The following is a 19,346-nucleotide window of genomic DNA, read 5'->3' on the forward strand; positions in this document are numbered from 1 at the left end:
CCCCCCCCCGCCATTTGTGAAAGTTTTGTTTCCATTTTCTTCTTCTGTTCTCTGAGAGAACATCTTCCCATGAGTCAAAGTAACCTGAGAAACGTGTGGCAGTGTCAGCTCAATGTCAGTTGCTGCCTCGGGGGGTAAAGTGCTGCGTCCAGCTTTCTCCACATATCCCCATCTTTGAAATCCTGCTAAAGAATCTTCTAAGGGAGACATGATTTTAAAAAAATACTTAATTAAAAATACTTTTTCAGAAAACATTTTTTGGAACACATGATTCATCCATATGGAAATCAATCCAAAAAGTATGAGGGGCACCGGGGGAAAAGTAAGTGCCCCTTCCTGTCCCTTGCTGCCCCCCGCCCTCCGGTCTTCCTCCCAGGAAGTAGCCCCTGGTGCTGCAGACTTACTACTGAAGTTTATTCGTAGGGAGCACGCACCCCTGAGGCTCCTGTGAACACTGATGCTACACAGAAGGTGCGGTGGTAGCCTTGACCACTGGCCTCTCTCTCTGGGAGAACAAAACCATGTTTTGATAGCTACAGTGTCACGAGGAGACAGGAACTTTTCAACCCCCTTATAACTTTATGAGACGACTGCCATGTGTGGTCTGTCATGGACTGAAATGTTCTGTGGTGCATGGCTACAGCCAGGTTGGATTAGGGGAGCTAGATTTTAAGCCAGGTATTGAAGGAGATGATACCCCACCCCATGTTTACAGCAGCGCAATTTGTTATAGCTAAATCTTGGAAACAACCCAACTGCCCATCAACTGAGGAATGGATAAAAAAGATGTGGTATTTTTCTACGATGGAGTATTACTCAGCTACAAAAAGATAAACTGGAGGCTTTCATAGGTAAATGGATGCAACTAGAGACTATATTCATAAGTGAAGTAAAGCAGACCTGCATGTGTAAACATCTTATTGTCTCCCTAGTGTAAGAACCTGAAAGAGTAAATAAAATCTGAAAGGTACAATAGATACTGTGAAAGGGAAAGAAACTGCTCAAAGGGAAAGAACAATTGGGATGAGGGAAAGGTGAAAAGAAAGAAAGAAGGAAGGGAAAAAATCTATACACAGGATAGCTGGGACAATTGTAGTGCTGACTTCTACTGGTTTATTGAAAGGAACAGTTAATGCTTAAATTTTTTTTTTCCTTCTTTTTAATTTTTTTGACCAATTTTGCATGCTTATATTCGCTAATCTGAACAACTAATTTGAAGACAGCAATATGCAATGTAACAACCATTGTTGAATTCTTATCATCTTGTTTAGAGAAATTCAGTATTGTTTCTAATGTTTTTTAAATTCTCTTTAAAAAGTGTTAAAAAGATAAAATAAATTCTAAAAGCCTGAGTTATCGGCCCCTTTCCTGCTGCTGCTGCGACCTTTGACCAGCACACAGTGCTTTCCTGGGGCCCTGGCACCTTCTTGGTCTGTGTTATGCTTTTGTTAGCAAAGACTGGCCCCAAGCACAACATCCCATGATCTTTGTCTCTCTGAACCTGACTTGTTTAGCTCAACATGACGGTCTCCAGATCCATCCATTCCTGCAAACGACAGAATTTTGTTCTTCCTTTCAGCTGAATAATCCTCCATTATGCATATAAATCACATTTTCTTTATCCATTCACCTACCTGCTGATGGGCAGCTTGCCTCGTTCCCTGTCTTAGCTGCTGTGCATTATGTTGCAACAAACATGAGTATGCAGGCATCCCTACAGCGTGTTAACTTTAATTGCTTTGGGTGTATACCAAGGAGTGGTACAGCTTGATCAAACGGCAGCCCTATTTTTAGGGTTTTTGTGTTTTGAGGACCCTCTATACTGATTTCCACAGTGGCTGTACTACTTTACATTCCTACCTGTGGCGTAGAAGGTCCCCCACCCCTGCGTTCTTGCTGCCATTTCTTTTTTCTTTTTTCTTTCTTTTGTTTTTTATTGTATTCTTGATGATAGCCATTCTGACTGTGGTGAGATTGAATTTCGGTGTAGTTTTGATTTGCATTTCCCTAATGGTGAAAGATGTTGAACATATTTTTTTCATATACTTATTCCCCATTTTTACTCCTTTTGAGAAGCATCTATTCATTTGCCATTTATTGGTTGGGTTATTTGATTTTTTTGGTTTTAAGTTTTTTGAGTTCTTTATGTATTAATCCTCTGTTGGAAGAATAGTTGATAAGGATTTCTCTTTACTCTGTTAGTTGTTTCCCTTGCTGTGCAGAAACCTTTTAACTTGATGTAGTTCCATTTGTTGATTCTTCCTATTATTTTCTGTGCTATTATAGTCCTACTCAAGAAAAATTGCCTGCGCCTATGGCCTCAGGTGTTTCTCCTATGTTTTCTTTTGATAGTTTTAGTTTCCGATCTTATACCTAAGTCTTAGATCCATTTTGATTTTTGTACAGAGTGACAGGGATCTAGTTCTAATCTTCTACAAGTGGAAGTCCAATTTTTGCAGGACCATTTGTTAAAGATGCTGTCTTTTCTCCAGCATATATTTTTGGCTCTTTTGTCCAGAATCAATCATGGCTGTAGTTGCATGGGTTTATTTCTGCGTTCTCTATTCTGTTCCGTTGGTCTACATGTTTATTTTCGTACCGTGCTATTTCTGTTATTATGGCTTGGTGGTATAATTTAAAATAAGTCATTGTGTTGCCTCTAGCTTTGTTCTTTTTCCTTGGGATTGCTTTGGCTATTCTGTGTTTTTTTTGTGTTTCCGTATGAATTTTTTCCCATAGGAATTTTAAGATTGTTTTTTCTAATTCTATGAAGAATGTCCTCGGTATTTTGATGAGGATTGCATTGAATCTGTATGTCCCTACTCTTTCCACTCTTATTCAACATAATTCTTGAAATTTTAGGGCAATTACCAAGAGAAAAATTAAAATGGATACAAATAAGAATGGAGGAAATAAAATTATCCTTGTTTACAGATGATACGATCATATGCCTAGAAGATGCTAAAAATTATAAAAAGACTTTTAGAGCTGATAAATGAATTCAGCATTGTAGCAGGACATAAGTTAATATTAAAAATCAATAGCTTTACCATCTACTGATAATAAACTAGCTGAGAAAGAAATCAGGAAAACAATTCCACTCACAATAGCTTTAAATAAAATACAGTACCTAGGAATCAATCTAACCAAGGAGGAGAAAGATCTCTAAAACGAACATTCCAGAACAATGCAGAAAGAAACTGAAGAAGACACCAGAAGGCAGAATAATCTCCTGTATTCACGGACTGTCAAAATGGGCATATTGCCAACGGCGATCTACACATTCAAGGCTAGATTTTTTTTTTGGTGGGGCAGGTATAGGAATCGAACTCAGGACCTCGAGCTTGCCAGGCAAGCACTGCACCACTGAGCTATATCCCTGGCCCCTAGAATTTTAATTGAACTAGAAAATGTATAGAAAGAAGCTGAAGAAAAGAGCAACCAAAGAAAGTTAGGGAGTTTGAAGGAAATGAATGTTGTTGGTGATGTGCTGCTAAATGTTGAACAACTGAGTCTCTAAGGAGATTAAGCGAAGCTCGATTTATACTGTTTGCTGATTTCCATGGAGTAAATATTCTCATCACAGTCAATTTTAAGCTCTCCTATCACTGAGCATAGAGTTGAGAAGAGAGGAACATAATCAGCACAGGTATACTTCAGTCCATAGCTGGATGCAGTCCTGGTAGACACAGGATTCTGTTAGGAAGACATGGAGCGTATGTTTCAGAGATAAAGTCAACCTTGATGTAGCTATAAAGACGGATAACAGTGAGTTTTGGTGAGAATATGAAGAGATGCTGGCGGGACTATGAAATGGAACAGCTGCTAGGGATAGCAGTTTGGCAGTTCCTCAAAAAGCTAAGCCTAAACTTATCCAAGAACCCAGTAATTTCAGCCTCAGGAAAATTGCACACATTTGCACAAAAACTTGGACATGATTGTTCATGCGCCATTATTTATAGTAGCCAAAAAGTAGAAATAATCAAATGTTTATTGGCCAATGAGTAGATAAATAAGATGCAGCATATCTATACAGTGAAGTACTATTCAGCCATTGGAAGGAACTAAGTACTGATGTATGCTGCAGTATGGATGACCCTTGAAAACATCCGAGTAACTAAGAAACTGAGAGAAAGTAACGTTTTATTTTCTGTATAGACAATCTTGGGTATAGTGTTACAACACCAAAAATGGACTAAAACAATAGTTATTGAAATTTAATTTTTTTTGAGACAAAGTCTCGCTGTGCAGTTCAGGTTGGCCTTGAGCTCACTTTGTAGCCCATGCTGGCCTTGAACTCACAGTGATCCTCCTGCCTCAGCCTCCTGAGTGCTGGGATTACAGGTGTGCACCACCATGCCTGGCTAAAATTTAAAATTTGATATTAAATTAAATTGCAGATTTGACAGAGATGAACTGATAATAAAGCAGAAAAAATATATAGAAACTATTCAGAATGTAGCATAGAGAAAACGAATGAATTTAAGAGATCCAGAAAATAGAACATGATGAAATTTCTAGAGAGATCATATGCCTAGAAGATGCTAAACTATTTCTATTTAAAAATCTAATGAGATTTTGAGAAGAGAGAGAATAGCAAATTAGGAAAAAGACAGTATTCAAAATGTCTAAGAAAATTTTAAATACAAGAATAATTAGGTTAAAAAATTAAATGTTCCAGACTAAATAGAAAAATAAATAATTCCAAGTCTAGATACTTGGTGGTGTGGAAAACCATTTGGCTCTTTATAACCTAGTCTTGGAGGTCGCATGGTGTCACTGCTGGTATATTTTGCCTGTTGATTTAAGTAGTCACAAGCCTGCACAGATTCAAGGCTGGAGGTGTAGGAATATAACCTTCTTCTACACTTTTTTTTTTTTTTTTGGTTTTTCTCCGGTACCGGGAACCGAACTCATGACCTTGCGCTTGCCAGGCAGGCGCTTTGCTGCTGAGCTAAATCCCCAGCCCGCTTCTTCTACACTTAAAAGGAAGAATGTGAAGGAATTTGCAGCCATACTAGGTGAGGCCGCAGATGTCAACACAAATGCCATAGCAATCTTGTGGCTGTTCTTGAGGGAAGGTGGTGGTCATGTAAAGATATGTATTTTTTTGAGACAGGGTCTCACTGTGCAGTTCAAGCTGTCCTTCAACTCACTATGTAGCCCAGGTTGGCCTTGAACTCACAGTGATCCTCCTGCCTCAGCCTCTTGAGTGCTGAGATTATAGGAGTGTGAAACTGACTCAGATATATCCACATTTTTTTCAGTGTCTGGAATTAAACCTGGAGCCTTTTGCATGCTAGACAAGCACTCTACCACTGAGTTATTCCCTCAGCACTAAATTAATGTTTAAAAAAAAGATCAGCTGGGCGTGGTGGTGCACACCTATAATCCCAGCACTAGGGAGGCTGAGGCAGGAGGATCGTTGTGAGTTTGAGACCAGCCTGGGCTACAAAGTGAGCTCAAGGCCAGCCTGAACTGCATATCGAGACCCTGTCTCAAAAAGACCAAAAAAAAAAAAAAAAAAAGATCAAATGCTAACAGAAATTTAAAATCATTACAAATGTGCCATCCAGCCATAAAAAGATGTGGAGGTAACTTGAATTCATATTACTAAGTGAAAGAAACCAATCTGAAAAGACTACATACGGCGTGGTTCCAACTATATGACATTCTGAAAAAGGCAAAACTATGGACACAAGAAAAGGATCAGTAAGTGCTAGGGGTTGGAGGAGAGGAGGGGGAAGAATAAGTGGAATGCAGATTATTATAGCAGCTAAACTACTCTGTATGTTTTGGTCAACTTTCCCACTGCTGGGACAAAGTACCTGGCACCCACAACTAAAGGAGAAGAGATGTAATTTGGCTTACAGTTTCAGAGGTCAGTCCATGGTCAGTTTGCTCTGGCAAACTGTTTCACTCAAAGCAAACTTGTTTTGCTCAAGGCAAAAACATGGCAGACAGGCGCAGTGGATCAAACTGCTCATTCCATGGTAGTTGAGAAATACAGCACAGAGGAAGAAGAGCACTGGTTAGAGGTATATTCTCCAAGGGCACATTCCTGATGACCTGCTTCCTTAACCTGGGCCCCACCTCCTAACAGCACATTCAGCTATGAACATCATGGATTAATCCACCAATGAATACAGCACCTCCGTGATCTATTACCTTAATCTAGTCAAGTTGATAATTAAGATTAACAGCACATTGTATGATACTACAGTGGTGAGGATATGGCATTATATGTTTTCTAAACCCATAGAGTACATAAAACCAAGAGTGAACATTAACATAAACCATGGATTCTGGGTGATAATAATGTGTCAGTACAGATTCATCAACTGTAACAACAGTACCATGCTGGTGGGGTGTTGATAATGGGCGGGGGCTTTGTGGTAGGGGCAGGAGGTATATATGGGAAATCATTGCACCTTCTGTTCAATTTTGTAGTGAATTTAAAAGTACCCTAAAAAATAAAGTCTGTTGTTTTTTAAAAGTTAGGGGATTTTAGAACTCCTGGAAACCCGTAAGAGCTAGGCATGGTGGCGCATGCCTGTAATCCCAGGCTGAGGCGGGAGGACTGCTGCAAGTTCGAGGCCAGTCTGAACCACATAGTGAGTTCAAAGCCATCCTGAGCTACATAGCAAAATCCTGTCTCCAAACAAACAAACAAAACATATGGAAATTTTTAGGGGTCTAAGGACCCTAGTTTGAGAAACAGTGTTCTAGGAGATTGTGGTGTTGCAACTGCTCAGATCTATCTGCTCCAGTGGAGTTACAGACACCCTGTCTTTTCACTTGGTTCCCCAAGAATGATGTCCATACTTCAAGTTCTCCATTCCAAACAGCTAACACAACCAGAAAGGCTATGTCCTTAGAGGCTTTTGTGTAAGCCAGGCCCTCACTGGCTTGGTTCTGATTTGTATGATTGAAAAAGCTCAGGTGAAAACAATTTAGTGGAACATTTTGATCTCATTAAAAAGCAGGAAAAGCACATTTGTGAAATACAATCTCACAAAGCCCCCTGCGTTGCTGTGTGTACCATACTCGCACCTGTCAGAAAGGGGTGGAATTTATACCAGGACATTTCGTCTCTTGGCGACAAAGCCTTTTCAATCCTAGGGATATTTACAACCAATACTGAAAAGGCCTCTGCGCCTGATGGTCCAGCCACAGTTCCTACTGCCATAAATGTCAGCAACCAGGCTGTTTGTCTCGGGTAGATCAGCTTCCGTGAGGTGCTAGGAGGAAGAAGGGAGAAAGGGCAGATGTTGTTCCATCTGCATGAGAAGCCTGGGATTAGAGAAGAGCGTGAGTCAGGGCAGGTCAGGGACACCACGTGAGGAGGAGGCTGCCTCTGCTGAGGTTCATTGCTGAGGCCAAAAATGTCAGTGCGGCCTCCTTTCTCTCAGCCCTGTCGCTGGAAGGAGGAGGGCGTGCCTGAGCACCTCCATAAACCCTCTTCAGGCAGGTCATAATGGTGACCGCTTTTCTTTTTTTTTTTTAAACAATAATTTACAAATGGGTTTCCTGAACATAATCTCCTAATCATCCGAGGAGATTAGTGCTGCTCAGTTATTGCAGTGTGTGTGTGTGTCTGTTTCTTTCGTTTTGTGTTGTTTTCTGTTTTTGAGACAGAGTCTCACTAATGTAGTTCAGGCTGGTCTTGAACTCACAATGTATTTCAGGCTGGCCTCGAACTTGTGATCCTCCTGCTTCAGCCTCCTGAGTGCTTGGATTACAGGGGCATACCACCACACCCAGCTCATAGGGGCTCTATCTCATCATTTTAGGAGGGGTGTTACATTCCTGATTTATAGACAGAGGATTTAGGGTCCAGGCTTTCTGGCTCTAACCCCAGCACCTTGGGAGCTCTAGAGCTGTTCTAGAGCCACACCCTCTTCAGTGACCATTCAGTCATTCAACAAGTACTTACGCATAGCTCTTGTGTCAGGCACTGGACATCTGGGTTACATCTACGAACAAAAGCAAAGGTCCATGTTCTTATGGAGCTTATGACTGACATGGAAGGGGGATGGATAGAAAAGGACCATAAATATGGAGAATAACCAAGCTATAACCAAGAATATGTTTGAAGATGTTAAGTGGTTATTCTCCATAAAGCATAACCAAGCTATGTTTGAAGGTGTTAAGTGCTATGGAAAAAATAAAAAATTATTAGAGGGATAAATAGTTCAGTGGGACAAAGGGGAGCAATCGTGATGGTAAACAGCGAGGTCAAGGCAGCAGGGATAATCGGGACAGTGCTCCAGGGGGCTTTGTGAGGGCCAAAGGTGAAGACACGTACGGTGCTGGGCCCGGAACTCGGGGCACCGGTGCTGATAGTCACTGCAGTGGCTGTTATCACCACGCGGAGCTGCCTCCCTCACTAGACAGCCCGGTGTCCCCCAGGAGCCTCCAGGCCAAGGCTCTGCCCAAAATGGGCGGGCATCTTAAGTGGCAGACAGGCTGGACAGGAAGGACAGGATCTGGCCTGGCCCAGAACATGGTGGCACAAGCCGTCCCAGTTGGTGTGGAGACCCCATGTCCCCGGCGATGGGTGATGTGTCCATAGGGTGACTGGAAGCCATGTCTGCTGGAGTTTGGTCAAAGTAGAAGCTGGAATCCCAGGGGAGAATTGAACGGTGCTGAGAGAGGGACAGTGTAAGGCCAGGGTTTCCCCAGACTCCTTAAGTCTGGGATCCTCCACGCTCCTGGATGCTCCTGGGAACAGTACCTGGTGTGAGGACAGCGGCTGGGACCAGCCTGCTCAGGGTCTGGTGTGTCGGCCGCTGCTCTACCTTGTTCCTGCCATGGGAGACAGGGGCTCTTGTAGGTAGAGGGAACAACCCACTGTATGGGGGCACTTAAAGCCAAAAAGGCATCCTTGACACTGTGCATCTGCCTCTGCGGCTGCAGTTCTACTTGTTTTCTGCTAGCCAGGTGCAGTGCCACACACCTATAATCCTGGTATGCCAGGACGCTGAGGCAGGAAGACTGCAAGTTCGGGTTCAGAGTGGGCAACTCGGTCACTTAGTGAGACCCTGTCTCCAAATTTTAAAAATTAAAAAAATTAAAAAGGCTGGAGAATGTAGCTCAGTGCAAAGGCCCTGGGTTGAATCTGCAGTACTGGAATTTAAAAAGCAAGCAAGCAAGCAAACAAAAAACTTGGCATCTTAACTTTTCGGCATGTGAAACTTTCAGTTCAAATAAAATTTTAATGTAGAAGTATAACGAGTAAAGTAAATTTTTAAAAACGTTACCCCATTAAAGGAATAACTCTACTCCCCTTTGGAGGAGGCAGCTTTCTAAAGTCTGGGCTTTGGAACATAATTAAAAGTTTGTTAAATATTTTAATAATAAAATATTTAAACTACTGCCTCATTACAACAGGTGTTGATGTTTTTCTGCATAGGGAAGAGGGAATAATAGACTCCTTAGAGAATCTAATGAAAACTATGGTCCTGCTACCCAAAAAACGCACGTACCCAAAATTCTGCATTCTGTTTTATAGGGGAAGTGGTCCATGGGCTATGGGCTAAGGCTCCATCTCATGGGAAATTTGTATATCAGATTTATTTCCAAATGGGATAAACACTTGAGTCTTGAGAGTGAGTTTTGAAAGAGTGAGAAAAGGAAGGAGATGTAGAAAAGAAACAGAATCTTGAGTGTAGAGCTAAGAATGTGTTTTTAACACACTCTCCAGGTAGATTTGAGGATGGCGAGGCCTCGAGCTAGTATGTCCAGGCCCTAGGACCCAGGAAACATAACTCGAGTCTGCAGTCCTAAGAGGCTGGGAAGGAAGAGGGAGACAGGGAGAAGTGGGCTGCCCTCCCCAGGCTCCAGTCTGACCAGCTGGAGAACAATAGGAATTTTCTATCTACACAATGGACAAGTCAAGTCAGGTCGCTGTGCCCCAGAGCCTCAGTCAGACCATGCGCCCAAAACCCAAACTGGGGGACCTCAGCACAAGAATAAGAAGAACTCAGGAAATCATTCAGCTGGGGCTGGCTGGAAGGTCTCATGCAGGCGACTGCTGTTCAGACTCTGGTACTTCTCTGCAGTTTCCCAAGTGCCTGTGCTGCGTGGAACTCATTCCTTCTTCACTGCAAAGGGCTGGTCTTTCCCTGACAGCGTGAGAATTTTCACAGGAGGCCAGAAGGAACAAAGGCTTCCATTAAGCTGGGTTGAATTCATGGGACCTGCTCCATTTTGGGTCAAGTGCTTTTGAAGCAAAGCAGTGTTTGCCACTGAAACACCTGTTTCCACACTGTCCAAAGTAGCTCAGTGCAGTTGTCCCTATTTTGACTTTCTCCCAAAGGGGTCTGCTTTTTAGGGTCTGTGAGAGGAGAAGGGAGATGAGCCTGCAGCCTGGGAAAGAGCAGGCGGTAACTTCTCCCACCCCACAAGGCCTCTAGTCCTAGGTTGGCTCGAGTCAAAACCAAGGTTTACTTAAGAACCTGTTTCTTGAGTGCATCCCATCCCAGCCAAGACAAACCCAAGTCATGCTGATCTGTTTCCTTGGGTGGATGGAGTCATAGCTCTGTAACTTGAGGATCCAGAACGGCCGATACTTGCTTGGCTCTGGATTCTCTCCTGGGATAGCAAGAGACAGAGGAGTTATCCCTGCTCCTCCAGTGGTGTCTACGTAGCTGTTTTGAGCCCTGTTAATATTTTACCAAAGTGTATTAATTTATCAAAACTGTACCGTTAAGATTTGTACAACACAAGGCAGGCCAAGTTTACCCTGAAAAGTAAGAACTATATCAAGTAACAATCTCAAGTGGGACCAGTGGAAGTTAATGGCAAGTAGGTGGAGTACAGGAAGCAAGACTGGCAGAAATTGGCAAGAACTGAAATCAGGTGATGGGTACAAGAGGCTCATTATAGTATTTTTTTTTCTTTTTTTTTTTTGTTTTTTTTTTCCAGTACCAGGAATCAAACTCACGACCTTGCACTTGCCAGGCAGGCGCTGTGCCGCTGAGCTAACTCCCCAGCCCCTCATTATAGTATTTTGGTTTAAAATATATACATATTCAGAATTTACCATAATAAAAAACTTAGGGATGTCTGTTTTCTCTTATAAATCTCACTCCCTGACCAAGAGTCTTAAAGAAAAGTCATACTTTTTGAACCTAGTAATTCTACTTCTGGGAACCTATCCAAAAGAATAATCAGAGATATACAGGAAGTATCATTGGAATGCAACTTAAAATAGGGAAAAATTGGACCAAACTCAATGCACTAGGATGGTTAAAAAAGCTCAGGTGTAATCATTAAAGATGTGGGCAAGTGCTTTAGTGACCTGAAATTAAATGGAAAAAAAGTCAGAAAACTATAGTCCACATGATCGTCAGTTTGAATTTACGTATCTATTTATGGTGCTAGGGATTGAACCCAGTGCTTTGTATGTTCTCAAACCACTCAGCCAGACCCAGCACATCGCTTTGTGGTTAAAAATGCACATACAGGGCTGGGGATGCAGCTCAGGGATAGAGGGCTTGTCTAGTGCATACAAGACCCCGGGCAGGGCGCTGAGAGATGTGCACCTATCGGGAAAGACTGGGAAGAAGCAGAGAAACCTGGTGCTACACCACTGGTAGACAACCTGCTTCTGGGTCAGGGTTAGGTCTGTCGCTGAGATCTACAAAAAGTCAACCTCAGTATAAATGTCTGTAAATATAGGAGAGGAATTTAGAAGGAGGTGGATAGTTATCTCTGCTTGGTGGATTTTTGGCAGATTTAAATTTTCTTTGTATTCCAATCTGTATTTTTACCTTGTCTACAATTAATATGCATTACTTTGATAATTACTTTTAACTAACTTACGTTATTTTGGAGGAAGGGGGAAAGAGGAAAGGAAGGATGGATTTCCACGCCTGTATTAGCAAAAAATAAGGTGTTAAAATTGGAAGGAATCTTGAAAATAAGAAATTGCCAAGTCCAGTTTTCTTTTTTAGTGGATACGGAGACTGAAGCCGACAGGGTTAGGACGACCACCTAGGCTGTGCGTTCTTTGTTGCCTTCTACCCTCTTTTTCCTAGAGGACCTTTGCAGATGCATGTTAATCCCAGAAGGCCCTGTTTGAGGAGAGTCACCCAGAGCCACCCTTTGACTCTGCAGCCAGTCTGGGCCACCTGTCACAGCACCCTTGGCCACCTGGGCTGGAGGAACAGCCTGGCGGGAAGACAGCCAGGACGGAGACCACACTGCTGCCTGATCACTGCGTACCTGCCTCTTGCTGTGGTCTCACCAGCCATCACTTATCTTCTCAGCTCTGCTCTTGCAGAGGTTATTTCTAAGCAACAAAGCTCAGTGTCTATGGGGACGTCTCATCATACTTTTCAAACCAGCATCAGTAGGAGAAGAAATAGTGTAGTTCAAAGGTTAATGTCAAGTTGGAGCCAGAGACACATGTTTCTGTCTTTGCCAGAGTCCGTAGCCCTCAAGGCCCTTCTCTGCAGAAGGAGGGGCAAGCAGTGGCGGTTATGTTTCTTTATATATGTGTTTATGGTCTGCCTCTTCCCCACCCCGTCCTTGTCAGCATCCTCCCCACCAAATACACTACCTGTGGGACAGGAGGACCCTCGGTAGGCTGTCTTGGTTACTTTTCTCTTGTTGCTGAGACAAAACACCCAACGCCCAAAATTAAGGAAGGAAAGGTTTATTTAGTGCACAGTATATGGAGGTTTCAGTCTATAACCAGCTGGCTCCAAGGCAGCGTGGCAGGGCACAGGGGCAACAGTTCAAGGTGGCACATGACAGCAAGAGCGGCAAGAGCAAAAAAGGGGAGGGGGGAAGCCTCGTTTCCTTCCTTATATTGTATGCAGCCTACCCGCCCTGGCGGCGAGGCCTTTACACTCACACTGTCTCCAGGCCCTCCTCTTGCCCAGGCTCAGTAAGGACCCTGGCTCCCTGCTGAGTCACGTAGTTAACCTTCTAAACTTCTCACACTGACACAATGAACAATATCCTAGAGCAGGAAGGGCATGGCCTTTTCACCCCAGGATGTAGAACTGCTGAGTCACTTAGTTAAGCTTCTAGACTCCTCAAGTTGACACAATGTATCAGCCACAAGGTAGGCACTAGTTGATATGATCCCTGGGAGACCCACACAGAACCAGACCAGACCTTCTGACGGGAGAGGAGTCTTTATTGGGGGGAGCAACATGGCGGGCTGCCCAGCGGACTAGGACAGCCAGCCCTGAGCTGAGCAAGGCATGGGGTTTTTAAGCTGTCTTTTGGGGAGGGTGATTGTGAGCCAGGACATTTTCTGGGAGGGGGAGTTCATGGGTTAGAACAGCCCAAGCGGGGGGTGTCGTTTGTAGGAGTTGAACGTCTGGTTCTTCCAAGGCAGACGAGGGCGAGCTTGGCTTTTGTCGAGGGGAACTGGAGGGGAACAGATGAAGAAGAAGGAGTTTTTATTAGCTCCTTAATATAAGAGCTTAAACTCCCCCCCGGGGGGGGGGGAGTTGCCTTGTGACTTATCACTAGTGGCTTCACTAGCACATAATAGGCCCTCAATCAGTGCCCGTTGAACTGGAATGAAGGGACACCATTTCCCTAGAAAGTGGAAGACCTGACATGTCCCAAGTTAACAATACCTCCAGAGTTTAAATGTTTTAACTCCAAAAGAGCAGAATGATTAAAATTTTTTTTTTTGTTTTGGCACTTAGTATTTATTTGTATAAACGCAAGGAAATGCTTTTGAAAGCTGTTGATAGCAGCCAGGCATGGTGGCACGTGCCAGCACTCTGGGAGGCTGAGGAAAAAGAATGGTAAATTTGAGCCTAGCCTGGGCAGCTTAGGAACTTAGTGAGACTCTGCCTCAAATAAAATAAAATAAAATAAAATAAAATAAAAGGGCCATGTATGTAGCTCAGTATGAAGACCCTGAGTTCAATCCCCAGTACCGGAGGAAAAAAGTTGCTGATAGCAGATGCATAAGCTTTAGGGAACCACACCACAGGGGCACGTCCATTGAGGCTGAAGTGATGTTCACCCCACTGCCTTCCACGCTGCCTTGAGTCTCTTTGAGTTTGATCAGTCAATTGGCTGATGCTTGAAAATATTTTTTTTCCTATTTTTTTTTTTTTTATATTAGAGATGATTCTTAAATTTAGACCCCCAGATCATCAGGCTTCTACTTAAGGAGCACTAATAAGGTAAGCTCAGAGATTGAGCATGTTCTCCATGACTTGTGGTATAACCTTTTTTTCAAAAAGACAACTTTTATAAAAGTTCTAGTAAAGTATACATAATATAAAATTTACCATCTGAAACAGTATTAAGTATACAGTTCTGCAGAGCTAAGGACACTGACATTGTTATGCTGTGATCAGCACCATTTGTCCACAGAACTCTTGCAGTTTTGCAAAACCGGAACTTTACTAAACAATGACTCCTGTCTGTCTTTCTTCCCGGCCCCTGGAAATTCCTTCTACTTTCTGTCTCTGAATTTGGCTAGCCTGGGCACCTCAGATACATGCACTCATAGGGTATTCTGTGACTGGCTCGTTTCTCTTGGCATAACCTTTTATTACTACTGTGGATTTGGGTTTTGAGGGCATCAAGGCCAGCCCTAGGTCAAACAGGGGAGTAAAGAGGGGATTCCCCCCAGCTGCCCCACTTTCCTGCTCCATCCCTCCCTCAGCTCCAGCCCACCTCAGGTCTCTGCTTTGTGGCTTAATACCCTCATCCCATCTCCCACTCATCCGGGGAGAACATCTGCTTGGTCTAGCGCGGGGCATGTCCTTGATGATCCCACCAAGACTGTGTATAGTAGAGACCCAGAGGGGCCCTGTCACCAGAGGAGGGGTGGGCGTAGACACTGGGCGGGCCCAGCCAGCACATGTCCACTCCAGGGGAGGTCCTCCGACTAGGCTCCAAACGCTTTTCATGCCATGCTGTTTAGTGCTTGAGTGCCTTGTTTGCAAAATTTTTGACATACTCAGCTCTCTTTGCAGTTTCCAGCAGCCAGAGAGGCAGGCAGGCATGAGGCCCGCGTGCGTTCTGAGTGCGATGGGGGCCCACCTGGGCTGCTCTCACACATCAGCCGCCTTAAACACAGACGTCAACTTGGACAGCCCGGGGCCAGTCCTGGCTTGGCAATCAAATGGCCATGTGGCTTTGCGCATGTGATTTCACTTGTCAAGTCCCCTATTTTCTCATCTGTAAAACTGCAAAATAAGGACAGGAGTGCAGCTCAGGGTGGAGTACTTGCCTACTTGCCTAGCCTGTGAAGGCCCTGGCTTCTGTCTCTAGCAAAAAAAAAAAAAAAAAAAAAGGAAAAGTAATAACTACCTACCTCGTTGAAAATCCTGCTGTGCTAAGTGCTTGACCTAAATCATCTACCTTGGGGCTGGGGATTTAGCTCAGGGGCAAAGCGCCTGCCTGGCAAGCGCAAGGTCGTGAGTTCGGTTCCCGGTACCGGAGAAAAAACCAAAAAAAAAAATCATCTACCTTATGCTTCTAGCCAATCTAGTGCATATGGGAAAATAATACTCCCTGTCTGTGCAGCTAGAGCCCCATGGCGAAGCACCCCGCCACCTTGACTCGTGCTGTGAGCGATGTACCCTGGTGGACAGCCTGAACAATGGTATCCAGCAGCCCTGCCCATGAGGCAGGTATTTGTATGTCTCCATTTTGCTGTGAGGCAACTTCTAGAGAAGCTCAGCGCTGTGTCATGGTCGTGGGTGGTGAGATCACGTGTAACAAGCTTGTTTGCTTAAAGCACACTAAAGAGATCAACTGAGTCCTTGTGGCCCTCCCACCACCTGGGTTGTGGACTGTATCTCTTGTCACCAACTCACCAGTCTCAGCCTTCTCTATCTTCCACAGAGGATAGCAACCAAATACCTCCCTGACGTCTAATGTATAGATTACCACCAATCTGTAGTTGCTAATCTAGTATTTTGATAATCATTTTAAAAAGCCAGACATGTTATTCTGAAAAGGGGTAGGGCAGAAAAAGGACAGATTCCCATTCAGGTATTATCTTGATTTGGAAATTTCTTTTTTTGGTGGTCTATTCAATACCTAAACAGCAAAGACTAAAAATATTGTGGGTCTCAGTGAATTCTTCTAAAGTGGAAAGATTGGTGTTACTGATAGCTCAATATTAGGCAAAGCAGATTCCAACTTCTGGGTTTTTTCCTTTCTTTTCTTGGGTGCCCAGGAGTATTCCATCGCTTGGTAATGCTCAGGGCACAGATTAACTAAAAGTCCCCGCCCTTCATTTGTAAACCCGTCCATTATTTCTCTGATGAGCAGGAAGCAACCCCCACCTGCTGTGTCCCTGTGGTTTGGATATCTGTTATATAATTTCTCACAGTGAGGAGAAAAGAATTGTGTACTGGGTATATATATTGTTTGGGTGTTTCATTTGTGAATCTGTTATATGTAGACTGTACTTTTTTTTTTTTTTTGAGACAAGGTTCTTGCTGTGTAGTCCAGGCTGGCCTTGAACTCATTATGTAGCCTACACTGGTCTCACACTCACAGTGATCCTCCTAACTAACCCTTCCTAATTTCTGGGGTTTTAGGCACGCTTTACCACTCCTAGCTGGATTGTACTTTCAGAGACAAATCACTGGAGTGTGGTATGATGGTACAAATCTGTAATCCCAGTTACTAGAGAGGCTGAAGCAGGAAGGTTGCAAGTTTGAGGCCACCCGGGGCAACTTAGCAAGATCCTGTCTCAAAATAAAATAAAAAGGATTGGGGCTGTAGCTCAGCAGCTAGCTGAAGCTGGCTAGGGGTAGCCTGTGTGGGACCCGGGTACACTGAGGTAGTTTTCAGGAGTTTATTTATTCATAAACTACGGAATGTAGTAATTGAGGAAGCCTGCCAGTTATTCCCTGACTTACCTCTCTGCAAGAGTCTGTTTTAAATAGTCCACTCTGAAAGTGCAGTTCAGATTGAAAGCCGCAGCAGAGCCAGCCACCTTGGATGGTGTGAACATCCCCAGGCAGCATGAAGAAAATTAGCATGCACTGAAAGGGAATTACTAAGGCTTGGAACCACTGTTTTCCCAGCAAACCTCCCACCTGCATGGCACCCAGGAGACACCAAAATGAAAGCCAATAACAAGGAATGGACTTGGAATGGACTTTCCAAAGGCGGAATGCAGTTAGCGTGAACTACAATCTGCTCAAGCAGATTAGATATTTTAACAGCAGTCCTCAGGCCTCAGAAGTGAGCCTAGCCTGGCTGAGGGCAGATAACCAACAGTGTCATGTTTTAGACTCGACTGTTAAATTTGGGCCCGTGTGAGTCTGTGTTTGATTAGACCTATGAAAGTGGAGGAGGCTTCCCGGTGGGAAGTCCTGGGTCCTGGCTCAGTGACTTACAGGCTGTGTGACCTTGGACAAGCTATTCACCCCACCAAGTCGGTTTTCTCATCTGTACAACGAGGCAAACAGCCCTGCTCTCCTGCCTGCTAAGAAGTTGTGAAGATCAGATGTGGTGCCGTTTGAGAACTGTGGAGGCGCCATGCGAGCTCACGGGCAGAACCCTCAATCCAGTCTACCTCTTTCACTTCATTCTCCACTTACATATTGTAGATTTCACCTACCCCTCATTCTTGCAGCAAGATCCTTTTGACAGTGTAATTTTTAGAACTGGAATTGGAATATGCATAGTTGCCCTATTTATCCTCCAAGTCTTGTGAAATGAGGAAAAACTGGAATTATGAGGAAAATTAAGACCAAAGAGGCAGTAGCCCAACAGTACAGCGAATTCTCATCCTGATAGTCTTTTTTTTCTTTGATGACACCAAAATCTAAATTCAAAGTCAGGGCTGGGGATTTAGCTCAGTGGCACAGGGCCAGCCTGGCAAGCTTGACGTCGTGAGTTCGGTTCCCGGTTCCGGGAAAAAAATAAATAAATAAATAAAATAAATTCAAAGCCAAAGGTTCTGGTCAAAAGTTAGGTCCCACTCTCCCCAACTTCTCCGTCCCCTCTACATCTCCTCCCTCAAGGTGAGATGCTGACTTCAGTGGTTGGTGTCCCAGGCCACACTGGGTGCAGCTTGGACCGCTCCCTGCTGGACATGCAATATGTGTGTTGGATATTTATAAGAGGGAAAAATGAAAAAGCCTAAATTGTTCTCTTCTCATCCTAAATTTCTGCGATCACAGAATGAGAAACAACATGTTCTCACCATATTTCAATCCGAGATGCCACTGTTTCTAAGACATACCCTGTTTTATACACCACAAAGAAAGAAAAAGCTCTATCAGTTAAAATATGACACAGTGTTTCCTTGTTATGTCAATTACAGACTTTATAGATGTTAAATGTGAAAAAATGTGCATCTTGGTATACATGAGATGCAGTATTTTTACCTCTTACAAAAGGCAAAGCTTTCTTTTCTTGATCTTGGTGGAATAAATTAGCAAACTTCAAACTGTCTTACATTTAGTCTCAGCTCCTTGCAGTTCTACATGTTACACAATCATGCTTCTGTGTGGGCAGGATGGGGGCATTGATTCTATTTTTCTCCTGGATACACTTATACAAAGTATGGGCGTGACTACAGTTTCAGGTAAGTACAGTTTGTAAAACTCCTGTCAGAGCAAAAATCATCAATTCTGTGTTCATTACAAGATTTAAGAATAAGAAATGTTTAAGAGCATTTGGCACATCAGTTGTTTTCTTTCTCCCAAGCAGTGCCTTTTGTTGTTTATTTAATGATTGATTTGGCTGTTTTGTTGTTGTTATTCAGTTTATTTTAGTTCAGTTTAAGCAATCGTACAGTGTATTCCTCCTTGCGCAGAGGAATGAAGGATGAACAGGCTCTCGTGACCGGTGTATGTCACCTGCCTGGGCTAAATGTGACATTTTCATAATGCTAGTGGGGATTTGTCATCTTTCTGGGTAGAAAGGAGCAAGAGGAATACAGAAAACTAGAAAAAAATACAGCTTCTGTATGTCTGACAATCCTTTGTAAATTTATTGTGGACCAGCTCTTCCATTTAGAATGCCCTTCCCTTCAGAATGTCCTTATTCATAACTTCTATAGTTCATTTTCTCCCGGTACCAGGAATCGAACTCACGACCTTGTGCTTGCCAGGCAGGCACTTTGCCACTGAGCTAAATCCCCAGCCCACTTTTATAGTTTAAGACAAGAAAAGCTCCCTGTTTCTAGCCTGTTCTTACCTTATTCCTCAGGGTATTATTTATATGCAACAGCAGAGAGTCAAGCAAAAAGAAATGTATTTTAGGGGATTAGATCTGGCTGGGTGAACGGAAACGAACCAAAGTACTGTAGTTCTGACTTCGTAAAGATGTGGGCGGGATGGTGCCTGTTTCCTTCCAGGAGTCATTGGTGGTTACTCTTGTGA

General features: G+C 43.5%; 1 protein-coding gene across 2 annotated transcripts in view; it reads left to right on the forward strand.

Annotated features, from left to right (window-relative positions):
- Kiaa1324 (KIAA1324 ortholog) overlaps window positions 1-19,346 on the forward strand; it is a 95,319-nt gene that overhangs the window by 37,234 nt on the left and 38,739 nt on the right. The window lies entirely within an intron of this gene.

The sequence above is a fragment of the Chinchilla lanigera genome, unplaced genomic scaffold (assembly GCF_000276665.1).
Source record: "Chinchilla lanigera isolate Chin_1 unplaced genomic scaffold, ChiLan1.0 scaffold00034, whole genome shotgun sequence".
Taxonomy (NCBI): Eukaryota; Metazoa; Chordata; class Mammalia; order Rodentia; family Chinchillidae; genus Chinchilla; species Chinchilla lanigera.